General features: G+C 42.2%; 1 pseudogene; it reads right to left on the bottom strand.

Moving 5' to 3' along the window:
- Positions 1-362: 362 nt before the first annotated feature.
- On the bottom strand, positions 363-821 carry LOC147452635 (RNA-binding protein Y14 pseudogene; annotated as a pseudogene).
- Between the last annotated feature and the right edge of the window lie 16,597 nt (positions 822-17,418).

Raw genomic sequence — 17,418 nt, 5'->3', positions numbered from 1 at the left:
CTCCTGAATTAAATGCAATTTGTCGGCCATGCAGTAGCATGCTATCATACATAGGGTCTGTCCTTAAGAACTTTAGGTACATTGAAGAAACAAGAAAACCTCATGTGGCTCACCAAATAACCATTCAAATAAATACCTAGGGGTTCCCATCCATTGCAACATACAAAATTGCATGTTGCTCAGAGCACCGTCCATTCAATAGCGTCGTTTAAATGGTCTTCGTGAGAGAGATGTCCTCGAGGAGACCTTTTTCTTGCATTACGATGTCGAAGAGGTCCACTGCTAAAAGCCCAATCCACGAAAACAGTCTGTGTTAGAAGCTTTTCCCCACTCATCTGATCGATTACACCTTGTGCTACCTGCTACTTCTCATACTCTATCAAGGCATAACCCTTCACATATCCTATTCGAAGATCTAAATTAAGATGCAAGTTCTTTATCTCCCCAAATTCACTAAAAACTTCATGCAAATCATCCTCCTGGTCCTCCTCATGTAAACCCGTGACCATAATTATCCAGCCCTCAATAGATTTTTGACGTTCAGGGCCACCATCGAAATAAAGAGATTCAAACTCCTTGCCAAAGAACCTGTTGGAGCGTTCTGCATTGGCTTTGTCACCAAAGCCTCGACCCTTGGTCTTCTTGAAGGCGTCGAACACAGCTTGCAAAGTACCAGTAGGGCCAGAGGTGATCGTGGACTTGAGTTTTGGGGCCACTGGGGCCGGCACTGCCTCTCCTTCCTCCATCGTTGTGTCCTCATCCAGAAGATCGTCTTCCACATCTAGCACAAAATCCATAGCGTCCATATCATACGCTCCCATTCCACGCAGCTAGGGTTGTCAATTCTCTCTCTCTCTCTCTCTCTCTCTCTCTCTCTCTCTCTCTCTCTCTCTCTCTCTCTCTCTCACACACACACACACACACACACACACACACACACACACACACACACAAAGAAGGGCCAGAGACTTACCTGAAGAATATTGAACTGCTGTCTTTGTAAAGCTTTGTCTTCAAACTGCTGCGCATGTGCAAACCTGCGAATTGTTGCCTTTGTGAAGCTCCAAATTGGCGTTGTTGCGAACCTGCTTTGTTTGCTTGTCAACTAGGGTCGCTTTTCACGGCCTTTTTTTATTAAATTTAATTTATATTTGAAGCTCTGAAGCTCTACCATGCGGTGGCTTCTGCGACCAGATATAGTGTTGAGGCTTTGAGACCCTTCAATGGCTGTTGGCATTGCAAATGACTGTTGACCCAGTTTGTTCCTTGAACAACTGCTTACAACTACCTTCTCATGTTTGTAAAGCTTCGTCTTCAAACTGCTACGCATCTGCAAACCTGCGAACTGTTGCCTTTGTGAAGCTCCAAATTGGCGCTGTTGCGAACCTGCTTTGTTTGCTTGTCAACTAGGGTCGCTTTTCACGGCCTTTTTTTATTAAATTTAATTTATATTTGAAGCTCTGAAGCTCTACCATGCAGTGGCTTCTGCGACCAGATATAGTGTTGAGGCTTTGAGACCCTTCAATGGCTGTTGGCATTGCAAATGACTGTTGACCCAGTTTGTTCCTTGAACAACTGCTTACAACTACCTTATCATGTTGCAATATTGAACTCACCCAAATGATGGTTCTATGCTCTTTCCAATGAGGCACACTGGATTTTTTGTTCTTGCAGGACATCAAATTATAATGCATAGTAAGATGCACCTCCTCCAGCTACCTCTTAATTTGTTTGCTTTTGTGAGATTTTCTTTTCTTGCTGACATAAGTCACGGAGTTGAAGTAGCCATCATTACTCACATTCTTAGCATAATCAATGTGACCATCGTCATAATATTGTTAGCCAAAAGTTGGTAAAGCTAATCATCATGCTCTTGGCATTATCAATATCCGGTGTAGGCACACTATCATGAAAAGCACGGCAATTGGAGACGTGTGTATCCATTTGGTACTAGACATCGTGGTTCTTGCATTGGGATTTAGGCATCTAATCCTTGTCGTCATACCCGTTCTTGTACATAGGAGCAATATCATCATTGAATTGGTCGTCATCATAATCATCAACATCATCATGATTAACGTTGGGAGATTTTCATCGTTACGAAGTGGTTGTTATATATAATCTGACTGAGAGATAAGCTCTGGGGTGTATCGATTGTCTTCATGATATTACATGAAAGTGTTGTGCAAGTCCAAGCCGAGGAATTTGGAGAGAATGATGACTGTTGGCATCAAAGAGGATTAGTAAGGTCTCCATACTTGACTTTTAGAGGTATGTAGTGAAGAGTATAGGGCTCCACACTTCACTACTCAACGCTACTCTCTCTCACGGCACAGGTCTATTCTAGTGCTACTGAAACAGAAGATATTAGATTTCAATCGATGATCAATTGGCATAATCTGGAATCAAGTCAACAATAAATAGATACGGCCTTGAATCTCTCTCTCTCTCTCTCTCTCTCATGGCAGAGGTCTGTTCTAGTGCTACTGAAACAGAAGATGTCAGATTTCAATCGATGATCAATTGGCATAATCTAGAATCGAGTCAACAATAAATAGATGCGGCCATGAATCTCTCTCTCTCTCTCTCTCTCTCTCTCTCTCTCTCTCTCTCTCTCTCTCTCTCTCTCTCTCTCTCTCTCTCTCTCTCTCTCTCTCTCTCTCTCTCTCTCTCTCTCTCTCTCTCTCTCTCTCCCCATTGGGGCTAACGTTTTTTATCAGGGGCTAACGTTTTTTATCGTGTGTTCGATTGGGGCTAATCGCCTGTGTTGAAAAGCAGCCCAGAACTTCTTGGCATCGGATTACCAAAGGCTGTCATGCGTCGTTTCTTGCCTTTTGCTTGCTTTGCTTGTGTTGTTGCTTGTCCTTGATACGGCCATGAATCTCTCTCTCTCTCTCTCTCTCTCTCTCTCTCTCTCTCTCTCTCTCTCTCTCTCTCTCTCTCTCTCTCTCTCTCTCTCTCTCTCTCTCTCTCTCTCTCTCTCTCATCGAACTTGTGAGAACAGCGAACTGTTGTACTGTTGGGAACCTCGTACCTGCAAAGCTGTGGAACTGCTGAACTGCTGCGAATTGCTCCTAGGTGCTGAACCTGCGAACTGCTGTACTGCTGGGAACTTTATATCTGCGAAGCTGAGAACCTGCAAAATTGCTGCGAACTACTCCTAGCTGCGAACTTGCAAACTGGGCGTAGGTGCTGGCTGCGATCACGAACTGCTCTACGTGCAACGCTTTTATTTAGTTGAAGCTTTTTGATGGCATGAAAAGCACCCAGTGAAGTAATGACACGTGGTGTCTTGTGCGTTCAGATCGCTGCAAAAGTACCTTTGGCTCACCAAGTAAAGATCAAGGGGACATGATGGTTGCACCGGTGCAGCCCTGGTATAGGGGAGGAATCTTCCTTATATGTGACAATTTCACATGGAGCAGGTACATGAGATCCAACCTTATGAGATCTGGAATGACTAGTTTTAATGCTTGCTAATACTCTTGTTTAAATTGAATGGATTGAGGTTGCTTGGGACCTACCACAAGCTCATCTCTCTCTTTCTCTCTCTCTCTCTCTCTCTCTCTCTCTTCACCTTCAAGATTCCTTGGCATCTTGAAAGAAATGAATTTATTTTGAAGTCTACCAGTTTGTACGCAAGTTTAACATGTTTGTACGCAAGTTTAACATGATGTCAAATGGGTTGGATCTTTCTGCTCCTTTTTTTTCATGGCTTATATGGCTCTTGCGGAAAGAAATATATTTACATTTCGATTTTGTCCAGTATAGTGGTTTTATTGATATGATGTCGATGGGCAATTACCTTGCTAGAGAAGGCTTGGGGTTGTTGGGTTTCCAAGCCCTAGCCCAATTTGGTGTCAGCCCGGAAGTTGCTCTTATGTAGCATGCAGTACAACCTCAATTTAGTGGATTCTTTTGCATGGCAATATTGCTCTATTTTATCATGTAAGTCTTTTCATAAAATATACACATTACAATAGCGTTATCTTTTTTGGTCTCTCTCTCTCTCTCTCTCTCTCTCTCTCTCTCTCTCATTTCCTCTTCCTTCTGCACTTCTGCATCTCCCCAACCCGCCATGGCCACTTCTATGGAAATTTGTTGCCTTGGTAAGTGTGCCATTAGGGATTTTTCTATAGTCACTAGAATTTGCAAAGGTGGTATGTAGCATGTGACACCCATTGGAAGTGGCTGCATCAAGTTATTCTCAATTGAAGTCGATGAATAATTACGACGGTGAAAATTTTGATGTTTAAAATAAAATAAAATTGGGCATGCCATTAGAGGGTGCATGAGATTTGAAATGCGAAGCAAACTGATGACAAATGGATTCTAAAGCCAAGGCTTCTAGTGGGTGTTTATAGAGTGCTCATTTGGTAGCTATGAAAAAAGTGGGAGCATCCCAATGGTTGGGCAAAAAATGCCTTGTGAAGCATTCCTTGGAGTTCTTTTTATGGAGTCTCTAGAGGAGAGTCCCCCCATAGGTTGCCATGTGGAAATAGGGAAGAACCCACATGTGGTGGCACATTGCAAAGCCACCAGGTATTTATCCTGGGTGGGTGCTCTCACATTGGCATCAAGAGGTATGGGAGAGGATCTTGAAGGTTTTGAGCCATGATATGTGTCTCCCCACCAGTGCATGGTAGTTCATGCACTCTCTTGCGGTGTTGGGCGGTGAGCCGCGGTGGTTAGTGGTGGTCCGCCACTCATTGACGATGCTAATGTCATTTGATCATGATCTTGGCAATCTCATTAGGGAGTATATAGATGGGGGTTCCCATCCCCCCCCCCCCCCCCCCCCCCCCCCCCCTCTTATAGGAGGCAATTAAACTCATGCTTGGGCCCGACGACCATGGGTGCCACTATTATTTATAGGAGGAGTCTCCCACGAGGAGTGAGAAAGACAAAGTCGTCCTAAAGGGATGGTTCTCAAGAGTGAATTCAAGGGAAATTTGGACAAGCCATAGAAGAGAGAGGTTGTTCAAAATTAGATCCACCCCAAAAAGCCAACACCCCCCCCCCCGTTTGCCATTTTAAAAGGCACTTGCCTAGAGGTTTACAAGAAGCCATAGAAGGAAACTGTACACATTTTTTTGTACACATTTGTTGATATCCCCACTTGCTACAAACGGGAGCGTGGCTGCCCTGCAAAGTACTCATAATAGCACAATACATACCATAAAACTGTAGATCAACATACCTGAATTATCGCATACACACATGATCGATCTCAACACGAACATAGAGAGATAGAGAATAGAATAGAGCGAGGGAGAAACGTGCAGGCGCACGCTACAATGGGATGCGTGGATGCCGTGCAAAATACCAAAAAACAATATACTACAAGCCGTAAAACGGACAAATCTCCATACCTGACGAATCCACGAGCACATAATCGACGATATATGCGAACAAAGAGAGATAGAGGGCGGGAGAGAGAGACAGGAAGCCTGCAGGCGCACCTCCTAGAGCGGAGTGCTACGCAGGCACGACGAGAGAGAAGAAGTGGAGAGGAGAGAAGAATAAGGCAGACACTGGGTACAATCTCCCCCCGTGCAAGAGTGACCATTTCCCTCTTGCACGTATTTAATTTATAGATTCTTGAATGGTCAAAGTGAGTACAAACTGGCCGGTCGGACATAATTGGCCAAAGCTCACAAAGAGCACTTGAATAATCAAATAGACATAAAATATAACATCCTTCTGCATAATCCATTATCTGCTGATGCTCTTGCCACCTGTCAACTGCAATAGCTAATAATTCTATAGCATACCTCTCCGTTGGAAAGCAACTGTCCTCAGTTGCTAAGAAAAAATCTGCAAACAATACTTGTCAAAAACAGTGATTAGTACGTTGTGTCAAAAACATCACATAATATATGAACTAAACAACATTATCTTATGCATGCCGTCATCCACATACTACCTATTCTAGTGTCCCAACCCACTAGAATAAGTAGTATATGTCATACCCTAATGAATCACGATATCATTGGTCACACTCATCATTGTATAAATCAATTCTCATCAATCTCAAGTTCACTTCCATAAATACTGTCGCAGCAAAAAATCATCATGTACCAATTCCAAATCCAAATTCAAAATATCTTTCATTTTCTATACCCGGGTAACAAAATCATACCAGTTATAGTGGTGGCTAGCCACTGCAGCATGATTTTGTGATTGGTGTTGCCTAAATCGGCGAATCTACACCAATAAGACGTACTACCTAAATGGGCGGATCTGCACTAATGCTGCCTAAATCGTCGAATCTGCATTTGGTATAAGTTTTAAAAAAATCTTGAATCTGCAATTTATCAATGTGTTGCCTAAATTGGCAGATCTGCACCAAGATGAGTATCTACACACTGCCTAAATCGGCGAATCTGTGTGCATGTGACCAATGGACTAGACAAGTCATAAAGGAGAAAAGAATATGTACTATATGCTGGACACCATTGTGCAATATAACCAAGTACTTACAAATTGTTGTTCAGTATCCCAGAGCACCTTAGCTTACATGAGTAGCTGCATAGCTTATAGACAAATCATCTCAATAAAAATTCCTTTCAATATAATGAGAAGTGATAACCTTAGCAGTGTTTGAGTATTTATGTTAGAACACAATACAGAGAAATGAAATATGAAAAGAGGAATGACATATTTGATGTATATACCAGGAGAGTATACAGTATTTGAATTTATATATACCATTTTTGGCATATGGGGAGAGGTACAAATGCTGCAACTAGCAAACTTACGCCAACGTATAGCTAACAAATCCAAAATGTTTTAGTGTGAGGTTAATAATTAGTCATAAACTTGTAATGACAACTATAGAGGGGATTCGTATACAACTGAGAAAAATGTGAGACAATTGAGCTGAAAGAAAATTTTTGCAGTTCTAACTTAATAGCATAGATAAAGTAGACTGATAAACAAACAAAAAAATGTAGGAACCAGATTTGATTCAAGTGTCTAGCTCAATGTAAGAGCCAAAATTTCACTGATTACTTACAGGCATCTACTATGATTAGCCTTGGATTGAGCAAAAATTGAGATGAAATCCATATATTACCGATTGTTTTGTTTTGAATAGATGTAGCAGTCCTCTTGATATTGCAAACTATTGTCTCTAACATTCAATCCTCTTGATTTATTTAGTTTACCTTTTTGTAAAAAACTAAATTGTGTAAAGGGCATTGACTAGTTTTAGTCATAATATCACGAGGGTATATCATGTAAAGGCCAGAGGACAGACAGTAGATTGGGCCAACAAATAAATACCAACACAAAATTAATTCCTATGGCAGAGATGATGAGATTGGTAGCATCATTTGCATCCTTATTGAGAGATAGATCCTGCATGAATGTGATGCTTGTTGGGAATCTAGGAGTTGGAAAAGCTACAGTAGTCAGAGGCCTTGCTCTGAAAATAGCCAGGAGAGAGGCGCCAAGCATTCTCTTCGACATGAAAGTAAAAGCTTTGGATGTGGGTGCTTTAATTACCGATGCAACCCGGCATGGAGATATGGAAACACGCTTCGGGGCTCTTTCAAAGGATTCAAAGAAAATTGGCGGAAAACTTCTTCTGTTTATCAATAAAATACATCTTGTGCTAGGAGCAAGTTGCACACATGGATTTATGATTACAACGGACTTGTGCAAGTCATTGCTTGCTGAAGGTAATCTTAGATGTATTGGGGCAACAATCGCAAAACATTACATGAAATATGTTTAATGAGATGCAGCTTTAGAAAGGCTCTTTCAGCAGGTGCATGTTACTGAACCCAATGTAGCCGACACACTAAGCATCCTTGATGGTGTCAAAAAGGGAATATCAATTACACCAAGGTTTTCGCATAATGGATAAGGCCTTGGCTGTAGCTACTCAGTTTTCAAGTCCATATGTTATTGACACCTTCCTCAAAAAGCGATTGACCGTGTTGATCAAGCATGTGCAAATGTGAGTACAATGTAACAATCAATAAAATAAAATACTATTGATAATACTATACTTATAGAAACAGTGGGTCCTGATCAAATAGCTGAGGTGGTGGGCAGATGGAGAGGCATTCTTGTGAGCCGTCTGGCCAAAACGAGAAGGAGCGATTGATAAGTTTTGCTAATCGTTTGCATCAACGAGTGGTAGGGCAAGATGAAGCAGTACAAGCAGTTGCTAACGCTGTATTTATCAGTCATTGAGGAGCTTCGATAGTGTCTGCCTTGTGGTGATCCGAGGGGGAGAGAGAGTGTTCCCAAGGGCCAAGGGTCCTGCCCCACTAATGTTTCTAAAAAAGTGCCTGACTCACCGAGATCCTCCCTAGCTTCCGTGCCACTTCTTTCATCAGGGTAAGGGGATCAGCTGCAGCATGTTTCCCGAGAACAATTTTGTGATTCGCAGCAAAAGCATTGTCACTGACAAATACATTATTGCTAGCTCAGTGGAAATGAGCAAAGGTAAAATAACATCTATCTCAATGGGTGATATGGTAATAAGCACACTTCTAGTTCCTGTCGTGAATTTTGGAAGTGCTGTGATCATGCCGAGGCTCGTTGATGTGCATGTTCACCTAAATGAATCCTGCGTGCAAAGATTGCTTTTCAGCTTGGCTTTCTCAAGTGCCCCCCCGAGATGATGGAACAAAGAGAGAGAGAGGGAGAGAGAGAGAGAGAGAGAGAGAGAGAGAGAGAGAGAGAGAGAGAGAGAGAGAGAGAGAGAGAGAGAGAGAGAGAGAGAGAGAGAGAGAGAGAGAGAGAGAGAGAGAGAGAGAGAGAGAGAGAGAGAGAGAGAGAGAGAGAGAGAGAGAGAGAGAGAGAGAGAGAGAGAGAGAGAGTCAGTATCCGAAGGCTGCTGTGAAACTTGCTCATCAGGGGTTGGCAACTCATAGCGAGAGAGCTAGTCGCGACAAGGTGGGAGGGATGGTTCATGTGCTTGAGGGGAAGGTTTGGCACTCTCTCATCGGTTAGCAGCCCGCCACACGCGGCAGGACTCGTCAAGACATTAGTGCTCCAAGAGTATGTGCAGCAATCGTCAGACAAGAGAGCAAGAGAGACTGACGGGGCTGGTTCATCACAATAGGAAAGAGAGGGATGACGACTGAGCTTTTGCAGCTAGAGGGTGAGGTGATTGAGAAAAAAATCAAACTAATAAAAATGGTCATCATGTCTCTTTTGCATGCGCAGTGCTGCAATGTGTGGGTCTGAGCTGGGATTAGTCAGTGTTATCTTAAGAAGGAGTGGTAGTTAGCGCATGAAGCCTTGGGTGATACCCTTGGTGCGCATGCGGTTATCAAAACACAACCAGGTGGTGGGTGGTGAGTGAAAGAACCAGTGCATGGCAGTGGTTGACGGCCGTACTGAGAGAGAGAGAGAGAGCGTGGTGTGGGCACCACAAGCAAAGAGGGACTCAGTGCTTCGTGCATGCTCTACAAAAGAGAATCAAAGGAAGGTAGTTAAGGGGGAACACCATGTGGGAGTGGTTGGTTAACTCGCATGCTTGTTGGCGAGGAAGGAAGAGAGAGATGTTATTGTTCTGCATGCGCAAGGGAGGGAGGGAGCAGTTGGAGGGCTGAAAGTGTACTGAAGCTCGTGGTCACAAAGGCGGCTGCAGTGGGTGATAGCCACATGAGTGGAGTCGGCCCACATGAGCACGAGGCCATGCATCGAAAAAGGTGTGGTTAGCAGTGATTTACAGCAGACTGGCACCGCCATGAGAGAATGAGAGAGAGAGAGAGAGAGAGAGAGAGAGAGAGAGAGAGAGAGAGAGAGAGAGAGAGAGAGAGAGAGAGAGAGAGAGAGAGAGAGAGAGAGAGAGAGAGAGAGAGAGAGAGAGAGAGAGAGAGAGAGAGAGAGAGAGAGAGAAAGAAAACGGTTATCGCTGGTTCAGATCTGTGATTGTTCAACTTATGAGGATTGGAAAAGTAGTGGTTGAGTACGTGTTGGTGGTTGGGTTGAGTTGGAGGGGCTGCAGCCTGCATATTGCTCGTACTACTGATGTCGCCTGTGAATGCAAGTCAAAGGGGGGGAAAGTGTTGAGGGTTGGTGATGCGATAGACTGATTCTACAAAAGGTAGTTGAGAGTCCATCCGCTCCAGTTCTGCATGCATTATTGTTGCATGGCGGCGTGAAGAAGGCAGTGGGTAGTTCTCCGTCGATGCATGGCAAAAACCTGCAAGGGTAGTTTTTATCGAGAAAGAGAGGCCAATAATGGTGGGCCGTAGTTATCCACGTTTCTGGTAGAGGCTCATGCTCTCCATCTACCAGTAGTTCTCCCCGCTCTCTTGTTGGCGATGTATTGCAGTTGGCCGTCACTGCTAACCGCCGTCATCCACCGTTGCTACTGCCGCTGATGGTGGTTGTTTCGGCTGAGGTCCGTTGTGTTGATGCATAGAGACCTTTGTTTGTTTGGTTTTTTTTTTTTTCTTCTTTTGAAGGCTTTGTTTGGGGTAAGTTCCCACTACGAAAGAGTCGGGGTTCAAGTTTTCCCTCTCCTCCTTCCAAGGTGTGGGGGATTGATCATAGCAGATTCCTCTTAAGGACATGATTTGTCTTGGAGTGTGAGACTTGTTAAGCATGTCTCAAGGGTCTCTTGGGATTGTTCCTATGATGTCGCATAAATCTCTACTTTTCTTCTTTTCCTCTTTCTTGTTCAAAGCATGCAACCTTCTCCTCTTTTAGTTTCATACCTATGACGTTTCTAATCTACCCTCTTAATCATCTTCTTCTTACCAATTACATATACATGATTTTTTTAAAATTATTTATTATTATTCTCTTAATAACTATATATAATCCCACTACATTTAAATTTCTCTTATTTTTTCTTATTCCATCACCTTATGGGCAATTGGTTGCATGCATCACAATTGCTAAATCACGGGATCCTAATTAAACTATCCTTCATAAAATCTAGTTAAGCCATTGATCAAGGTGGTCTTGCTTAACTAAACCACATAGAGACCAAACTAAGAAAGAAAAAATAAACATGCAATTTGATAAACAACATTGTTGCCAACAAAATTACAGAAATAAGTATGCTTAGCTCTAGGGTATGATCGTTATCATGATTCTCTTTGTGGAGGTGATGTCCATATCACCAAGAACGTTTTGCTAGCTCTGATACCACTGCTACAAACGGGAGCGTGGCTGCCCTGCAAAGTACTCATGATAGCACAATACATACCATAAAACTATAGATCAACATACCTGAATTGTCGCATACGCACATGATCGATCTCAACACGAACATAGAGAGATAGAGAATAGAATAGAGCGAGGGAGAAACGTGCATGCACACGCTACAATGGGATGCGTGGCTGCCCTGCAAAATACCAAAAAACAATATACTACAAGCCGTAAAACGGACAAATCTCCATACCTGACGAATCCACGAGCACATAATCGGCGATATACGCGAACAAAGAGAGATAGAGGGTGGGAGAGAGAGACAGGAAGCCTACAGGCGCACCTCCTTGAGCGGAGTGCTACGCCGGCACGACGAGAGAGAAGAAGTGGAGAGGAGAGAAGAATAAGGCAGACACTGGGTGCAATCTCCCCCCGTGCAAGAGTGACCATTTCCCTCTTGCACGTATTTAATTTATAGATTCTTGAATGGTCAAAGTGAGTACAAACTGGCCGGCCGGACATAATTGGCCAAAGCTCACAAAGAGCACTTGAATAATCAAATAGACATAAAATATAACATCCTTCTGCATAATCCATTATCTGCTGATGCTCTTGCCACCTGTCAGCTGCAATAGCTAATAATTCTATAGCACCACCCCCTTCTCTTATCCATTGCTTTTTCTCTTTGGTGTCCGTACTAATGTGCATGTGTGTGTGCCCCCCCCCCCGGCCCATATTTTTGTGTGATATTAAGAGGAGGGAGGGAGAGAAGTGTTGTGTCTCAAGTGGCTTCTTTGATTAAAGTAGAGTGAGTGTTTCAAGGGTGTTGATTCTCCAAGGTGTGTGTATGCTTGTTTAAGTGTAGTGGAAGGTGTGTGTTGTGAAAATTATGTCATTCTAAATGTGTTTCTAAGATGAGAGGGGTGGGTGTTGTGAGAACCCTCAACTATAGAGAGACAATCTGGTGTGTTTCTTGGGTGTGTTCTAATTCCCCTCTCCATCTTTTGGTGCCCCCAATAAGGAGCATTTGATTTCTTATTGGTTTCATTAAAGAAAGGTGTTTTTTTCAACAAAGATGTGATGGTAGCACAAAGCTATGTGCCAATCTTTTCCGACAAGGAGAATCCAGAGAAATGGATGGCCAATTTTGAGTTGTACATGTTGTCGTGAAGGAAGGTTGACATCATTAGGAAAAATAGAAACCCCAAAGGGGCCTTGTAAGAGCAACCAATCATATTTCAATCAACAATAGGACATAAAAGTGGGGGCATGGATATCTTTTATCTACGTATTTCAAAACTATATCATGTAATATATCTATGGAAAGAGCTCGACAATGTGATCCAAATGCACTATTGTCCGACAAATTTGAAGTGAAAATGCTCAAGTCATGGCCATTAAAAAAAAAAAAAAATCCAAAAATTGGTGGGATTGTGGCCACAAGTCCATTCTCATTGGTGTAGAGAGGACAAGCCAAAAGCATCTTTGACCCTAAAGGGCCCTTTTGGGGTTCATATTTTCCCTAATGATGGTAGGCCCTACATGCTTGAGTTTTTTAGGATTTCTCTAAGGAGGTGTCACCTATTGATTTGGATGCAAGGTTTAAGTCTTTAAAGCAAGATGCAAATGAGAAATTTCTTGTTTTTATTTACCATTTTGGAGGGTGTTGGGCAATAAATTTAGTGGCTATGCAATTAGCAAGTGGGGAGTACTTCAAATTGGTGACATTCATGGTATGCTTGCATCACAAAGGTTGAGAGAAGGTTGATTTTGAGAGTCTAGAGAACTAAAATGGTGCGGTTGCAATTGCACGAGTGAAGAGCATGAAAATTAAGAAGGAGATGAGAAAGGTGCATTGGGGTATGAAGCAATGTCTCTTGACCCACTCCAAAGTTTGAGAGATGAAGCTCAAGCAGAGAATTAGAAAAACTGAGGTATGAGTACCATTCCTCAACACTAGGTATGTACCATTCATGATTTGACTGAGCATGTACAAGAGTTTTGTTTAAGTGTTACGGACAAAGGGCATCCACAGGCTGGAAGAGGTAGGGCTAGGTTGTTGCCTGACAGTTGTTGCAAGGAAGAAGGCCACTATACTCAAGATTGCTCACATCCACCAAGGGAGAGAGGAGGTATGTACATGTTATTTGGAAGAGGTAGAAGGCAAGCACAATTCAATGGTTAAAGAGAGCAGTAGGTAGTTGGGAATCCGATACCATCGGCTCTACCATGTAATAATGAGGTTCCTAAGGCTACTATTATTTGTGTGGATAAATAGGATGCGGATGTTTTGGCAAATAAAAGAGGATGTGTAAAAATTGAGACAGAGACTCAACATGAAGCTAGAGTGCAGAAAGGAAAAGAGAAGGCGAATGACAACAAATAGCAACTGAAGAAGACAAGTAAAAAACAAGATAAAAAAGTAAAAGAGCAAGAGCCACCAAACAATAATGTGGAAACTTACAAGTTCTATACATAACACAAAATCATAAAAACACATTATGCACAAGAACACGACCCTTGTAATATTTGCACTCTAACCATCATCTATCTGTGTGTACAGATATGGCTAGTACGCTAGAGTCATCCACTCCTGCCTTGGGTGAGAGGTACCCTCATTACTTTTCACAAGTGTTTCACATGGTCTTTCCGGTGCTTGCCTGTGCTGTGAATGGGATTTGGTAGGTACGTTAGCATGTGAGAGAAATTTTGAGGAGTTAGAATGGTTGATACATCTCTTGACCACGACTGATCCATACATAGTAGACAGTGTCTCTCCCATTGCACAAGCCCACCCTTTTGACCAAGATGACTATAAGCGTCTAGTGACCTTCTTAGTAAGAATTGGTGCCTTTGATGCTGAAAAAAATTTACATGATTACATGGATGGCACATATGGTCTCACGGAGGATGACTTTGTTTTTCTGGATGACGAGGATAGGGGTTTAGACTTAGGGTTCTCCCCCAATCTCTACAATATCCTATTCCCTTGACTCTCTAGGGGGAGTGCAAATAATTAGGTTAGGGTTCCTTATGTTTTTTAATTGTGCTCAAGAAGTGTTGGTATCTTTTTTCACTGATGTGCCTTTGGAAGGTGAATGTTTGGTGGTGACTATTGTGCAGTTTGTGACTACATAAGGATGCCTTTGAGGGACAATGACAATGGATGTTTACATGTTATAACGGATGTTCTCCATTATATCAGGTGTAATGATTCCTTTTATTTATGCTTCCACATTTACATGTTTGCATCTTGTCATTTGAATTCTAACACTGCATAAAATTTATGAAATTGTGACATTACCAATTTAGATGCTATATTTTTTTCAAACTTCTAGTACCTTCTTCTTCTCTTTGAGTTTGGTCTATTAGTTGTCTTTAAGTAGGTATCAGGACCTTAGGCTAAACTAGGCCACTTAGTTGCTGACTTTAATTCCTAAACAGTCTATTAATTATAGTAACTTTAGTAATGTTTTAGGCTATGAGGATATAGTTCTCTCTAGTTTATTCCACCTAAGTGTGACTTGTGCTATGGAAGTCCATGTGTTAAGCTGTGATTTGAGACCTCGAGTCCCCCAGCTACTTGTAGCAACTATGACAAAAACAAAAAAGAAAAAAAAGAAAAAAGAGAGAAAGCAAATAGCAAAAACTTCCTTGTATTTTATGTGGATCACACTTAAGTGGTATAAGTGACAAGACCACTAGTCCTTAGACCTTGATGAGCATTCCTAGGGTTAACTACTCTTTAGTTGACATTTTTTAATTAACGTTGATCAATCTAGTACTTACTTTAGCCCTAGCTCTTGTGTACATATCTTAGAGTTGATCTAATAGACCCTACCTCAATTGCATTTTCTTCAGGTACTACGCTTGTTCTAGTTGACGATGTTACAATTCATGAATTTGTTTTTGCATTTCCTAGAATATCATGTATGCATCTCACTTATTGCACACCTGTACATGCTGCCTTTGAGCTTTCAGAATGTTGTTTTTGTTCTGACACAGGTACTTCTATCGTGGATCTCGATGCTGCACTGTTATATTCCGAGGACAGAATCTACATCAGGAAGGGGGGCATGTTAACCACTGGAGTCCACTTCTAGTAGTCATGGGCTGGGCTTGCCGGTCCAATAGGAAAAGGATAAGAGTGATTGCCTATGAGAGGCGCACTCTAACAGGAACATTCAAGGGTTAGTTGGCTAAGTATGGGCGCCCAAGTGTGAATGGGGCGAGCTCATATAAAAGTCACCTAAACCTAAAAATCATGCATTCTCTCATTTGTGCAATTGAAGAGTGCTCTTGCTCCATCTCCATCTTCTTCTTCTTCATCTCCTTGTGTGTGTGTGTGTGTGTGTATGCGCGCGCGCACGTGTGTGTGTGTGTGTGTGTGTGAGAGAGAGAGAGAGTGAGAGAGAGAGAGAGAGAGAGAGAGAGAGGGAGAGAGAGAGTGTGAGATCGAGCATTGCGACGACGGCGAGGCGGTTGAGCGCGGCACGGTGGTAGCTCCTTCTTCTTCGCGGCGAGGAATCCTCCATGAAGGCGAGTGTAGGACGTGAGTTGCTCTCTTGAGCTTGCTAGATTAGTCTAGTTGTGTTCTTGGAGCCATTTGTGGCTCGTACACAGTGTATCGGCAAGTCCTTTGCATTGACAAGTGTGAAAGACACGCACAAAGAGAGAAAAAAAATTAACTTTCTATGACCAACGAAAACACCAAGAGAAAGCCCGGATATCAACCTTGATGATGATAGCAGCTTGACAGAAAGCAACAATGGGGATTCTTATGGTTTCCCTTTTCAACGACTTGTGCCATCACCATCACCCTCAAAACTCAACCTTGTTGAGGATAGTGACGATTGTGATGATTCTTTTGACATCCCCTACAAGGAACACAGGTCATCACTATCACTAGCAGCTTCCGTAACAACCATGGAAGGCCAAAACCAAAAAACAACAAGTCAGAGCCAAAAAGTTCAACAAATCTGGATACCAAAGAGCCAATTTGGTCAAAAGCATGTAGGATCAAGAAGATGAAGATCTTTGATGAAAAATCACAAGATCCAATACCAAAAGGAAAACGGTCAAAGTATGCAAGAAATGCTAAGAAAATCACAAAGTCGCAAGCTTTCACAACTCAGATTTGGGTTCTAGAGAAGCTGATTCAAGCACAAAGAGGTCAAGAGTTTATTTGGATTCCAAAACGGTTAAATTATCAACTCTCAAAGTTTGAATCTCGTGCCTAACCAAGCGTACAAGGGTTGTGAAGCAAAGACCGCTGCTGACTCACACAAAGACAAGGTGGATCCCAAAGAAGTCTCTTCAAACACAAACAAAGCAGGGACAAGTATGGGTTCCCATGAGCATCATCAAAACAAAATAACCAGTATTCACAAAGAAATGGGTCCTAAAGGAAACCAATAAAACTATTGTCACTGCACCATCGCTTGAATTCTTTCAATTTCTCCTACCGTTACAAGAAGTCTCTTCAAACACAAACAAAGCAGGGACAAGTATGGGTTCCCATGAGCATCATCAAAACAAAATAACCAGTATTCACAAAGAAATGGGTCCTAAAGGAAACCAATAAAACTATTGTCACTGCACCACCGCTTGAATTCTTTCAATTTCTCCTACGGTTACAATATAGTTAGAACAGAGTAAGTCACTCACTTCACCACTGCATGTGATACACAAGGCTTACAGATTAGGAGATAAAATGAATGCAGAGAAAAACCTTGAAAGCAAAATAACCAAAGGCAAGTAAGGAGGAAGTCCAAAACGCAACCAAATACGCTAAAACCTTTGAGACAAAATGGATTTTACAAACCTTTGATCCAAAGAACATGATCCAAGCACAGAAAAGTCAAGAATACATTTGGATCCCCAAACAAGCCAACCCTACAACACAGTCATGCAGACCCAATCCAAAGAAGAAGCAACTATCAAGGCCATCACAGTGGACCCCAAGAATTAGACAAGGCACATTTGGCTACCAAAAAAGTTGGTAAGAGCACAGACTAATCAAGCATACATATGGATACCCTAAACCCTAAACCCTAAACCTTAAACCCTAAACCCTCATCTATAAGCCGCTAGGGACATGTATACAATGTACATAGCATTTAGAATTCTATTTGAATGATTTTGCTTTCTGTTGAGTTGATTTTTTTGTTTTATTTAGTTATTTTTTGAGATTTTCTTGAGGGAAATATGGAAAAAATCCATAATTCAGATGAAGAAAAGAGTGAAGAGATGCCTGAGCACTACAAAGAGAAGAAGGTACACAAAAATGAC

This window comes from Adiantum capillus-veneris, chromosome 8 (assembly GCF_014529385.1).
Source record: "Adiantum capillus-veneris isolate H3 chromosome 8, ASM1452938v2, whole genome shotgun sequence".
Taxonomy (NCBI): domain Eukaryota; kingdom Viridiplantae; phylum Streptophyta; class Polypodiopsida; order Polypodiales; family Pteridaceae; genus Adiantum; species Adiantum capillus-veneris.
This window is presented reverse-complemented; position numbering and strand designations above follow the sequence as displayed.